The sequence below is a fragment of the Salmo salar genome, chromosome ssa16 (genome assembly GCF_905237065.1).
Source record: "Salmo salar chromosome ssa16, Ssal_v3.1, whole genome shotgun sequence".
NCBI lineage: Eukaryota > Metazoa > Chordata > Actinopteri > Salmoniformes > Salmonidae > Salmo > Salmo salar.
In genome coordinates, this window is record NC_059457.1 from 31,998,627 (window position 1) to 32,002,058 (window position 3,432).

At 42.8% G+C, this 3,432-nt stretch overlaps 1 long non-coding RNA gene across 3 annotated transcripts; it reads right to left on the reverse strand.

Annotated features, from left to right (window-relative positions):
* Positions 1–331: 331 nt before the first annotated feature.
* On the reverse strand, positions 332–3,005 carry LOC106573714 (uncharacterized). 3 transcript variants are annotated; one of them, XR_006759735.1, is made up of 4 exons: positions 2,876–2,917; positions 1,452–1,487; positions 1,324–1,380; positions 332–957 (listed from the first exon to the last, which is right to left on the reverse strand). It is a non-coding gene; the product is annotated as an uncharacterized lncRNA (long non-coding RNA). The 3 variants fall into 3 exon arrangements; XR_006759734.1 differs by lacking the exons at positions 1,452–1,487; positions 2,876–2,917 and adding an exon at positions 2,958–3,005 and having other exon boundaries at positions 1,324–1,404; XR_001321406.2 differs by lacking the exon at positions 1,452–1,487 and having other exon boundaries at positions 1,324–1,404; positions 2,876–2,950.
* Positions 3,006–3,432: the final 427 nt, after the last annotated feature.

Consider the following 3,432-nt stretch of genomic DNA (forward strand, 5'->3'; position numbering starts at 1 on the left):
TGTTGGTCCAATATTTCATGAGCTGAAATAAAACATCCCAGAAATGTTCCATATACACAAAAAGCTTATTTCTCTCAAATTTTGCGCACAAATGTGTTTACAATCCCTGTTAGTTAGCATTTCTCCTTTGCCAAGATAATTCATCCACCTGACAGGTGTGGCATATCAAGAAGCTGATTTCATGATCATTACACAGGTGGACCTTGTGGTGGGGACAATAAAATGCCACTCTAAAATGTGCAGTTTTGTCACACAACACAATGCCACAGATGTCTCAAGTTTTGAGGGAGTGTGCAATTGGCATGCTGACTGCAGGAATGTCCACCAGAGCTGTTGCCAGAGAATTTAATGTTAATTTCTCTACCATAAGTATTTCAGTACAGTCCAGTATTACTCTGGTATGTGGGTATGTGTTCCTGAAACAGAGGGGCATCAGCTAATTAACAGTTACCCTTTAGGGCCAAACTGGAAGGGATCCTAGCATGAAGTAAAGGTAGTTTGCCCAGGTGACACATATCCTACCCAGGTGACTGTGGAGTGTGATACATTGAAACAAACAGCTAAATCCAGTTCAAGGAGGCCCTGTCTAACACGGCACAGAAAGAGGGACAACTGATCCATTAGAGTTAAGCTTTATAGCCAACTCTACGTGGGTATTCATCTGTTTTGTTTATGCACTGTACCTGACTCCATCTATCCATGGTCTCTGCTGTTGGCTGTAAAGCCAGAAAAACAGCTTTATAGTACTGTAGTCTCTAAATTCAATGTAAATATGGTTTTCTTTTTTTCACACTGGAAGCATAGAAGGAGGAACTGGTTTGCCTGAAGCTTTGCGATTTCCTCAGCCTGACGAACGACCTCGTTGGTGCCTCTTCAAGCTGCTCCTCAGCAGGCAGAGGATTCTGATCATAATCATGGTCAAGGTGTGGTACGCTTGCCACCACCTCTTCACCGAAACTGCAAGGTGAAAGGAAGGGAAGAAAAATGCTTTTAACAAGCCCAACGACATGCTTTTAAGATTAGTACTATCAGCTCTACATCTTCTATTCCAAATACAGGCCATGCAAATGAATACTTAGGAGTTCTTTTTCTGTTTGCAAATGAATACTTAGGAGTTCTTTTTCTGTTTGCAAATGAATACTTGGGAGTTAAGAATGCTGACAGAAAAATGTACTTGCATGGCCTAAATGTAGAGTAGACGGGGCAGAAACTGAGTATTCATTGTGAAAGATTGTATTTGGGAACTAGTGACTGAGGTTAAACCAAATAATGTAAACCCACAAAAACATTAAAGTGACTGAAGTTCAGATAGCAAGTCTATACCTGTGCATAATTTGGCAAGCCATGTTCTCAGCTTGAGGGTCCTCATCCAGTGAGTCACTGCAGATATAAATCTGCTATGAACTATTGAAAATGACAGAAAAAATCCACATGTAATAATAGACAACTACCTTAGTTCATCTGGCTCCTCTGCAGGTGCAGCCTCACTGTAACACAGACAAATACATTACAGTTGATGAACGAGTCTACCTGACAAGTGGTATAATTAAGCAATAAGGCACGACAGGGTGTGGTATATGGCCAATATACCACGGCTAAGGGCTGTTCTTAAGCACCACAAACCCCGAGGTGCCATATTGCTATTATAAACTGGTACCAAAATAATTGGTAACCGCCCCCAGGTGGTGAAGGTAGGAAACTACATCTCCACTTCGATGATCCTCAACACTGGGGCCCCACAAAGGTGTGTGCTCAGCACCCTCCTGTACTCCCTGTTCACCCATGACTGCGTTGCCATGCACGCCTTCAACTCAATCATCAAGTTTGCAGATGACACAACAGTAGTGGGCTTGATTACCAACAACGACGAGACAGCCTACCTCTCACTCAACGTCAACAAAACAAAGGAGATGATCGTGGACTTCAGGAAACAGCAGAGGGAGCACCCCCTTATCCACATCGACGGGACAGCAGTGGAGAAGGTGGAAAGTTTTAAGTTCCTCGGCATACACATCAGACAAACTGAAATGGTCCACCCACACAGTTGGAGGCTGAAGAAATTTGGCTTGTTACCTAACATCCTCACCAACTTTTACAGACGCACAATTGAGAGCATCCTGTTGGGCTGTATCACCACCTAGTACGACAACTGCACCACCCACAACCGCAAGGCTCTCCAGAGGGTGGTGCGGACTGCACAACTCATCACCGGGGGCAAACTACCGGCCCTCCAGGACACCTGCAGCACCCGATGTCACATCAAGGACAACAACCATCCGAGCCACTGCCTGTTCACCCCGCTACCATCCAGAAGGCAAGTCAGTACAGGTGCATCAAAGCTCGGACCGAGAGATTGAAAAACAGCTTCTATCTCAAGGCCATCAGACTGTTAAACAGCCATCACTGACACAGAGAGGCTGCAGCCTACATAAAGACCTGAAATAATTGACCACTTAAATAAATGGATCACTTTAATAATGCCACTTTAATAATGTTTACATATCTTACATTACTCATCTCATATGTACAGTTGAAGTCTGAAGTTTACATACACTTAGGTTGGAGTCATTAAAACTTGTTTTTCAACCACTCCACAAATTTCTTGTTAACAAACTAGTTTTGGCCAGTCGGTTAGGACATCTACTTTGTGCATGACACGTCATTTTTCCAACAATTGTTTCCAACAATTTCACTTAGAATTCACCTTATCACAATTCCAGTGTGTCAGAAGTTTACATACACTAAGTTGACTGTGCCTTTAAACAGCTTGGAAAATTCCAGAAAATTATGTCATGGCTTTAGAAGCTTCTGATAGGCTAATTTACATCATTTGAGTCAATTGGAGGTGTACCTGTGGATGTATTTCAAGGCCTACCTTCAAACTCAGTGCCTTTTTGCTTGACATCATGGGAAAATCAAAAGAAATCAGGCAAGACCTCAGAAAAGAAAGTGTATACCTCCACAAGTCTGGTTCATCCTTGGGAGCAATTTCCAAACGCCTGAAGGTACCACGTTCATCTGTACAAACAATAGTACGCAAGTATAAACACCATGGGACCACGCAGCCATCATACCGCTCAGGAAGGAGACGTGTTCTGTCTCTTAGAGATGAACGTACTTTGGTGCGAAAAGTGCAAATCAATCCCAGAACAACAGCAAAGGACCTTGTGACGATGCTGGAGGAAACAGGTACAAAGTATCTATATCCACAGTAAAACAAGTCTTATATCGTCATAAACTGAAAGGCCGCTCAGAAAGGAAGAAGCCACTGCTCCAAATCCGCCATAAAAAGCCAGACTACAGTCTTTAACTGCACATGGGGACAAAGATCATACTTTTTGGAGAAATGTCTAAATCTTAACTGAGTATACTGACAGTTCGTTCATCTGTTAGTCTTCTACATATCTGCACATCAAATTCAGGAACGTAAAC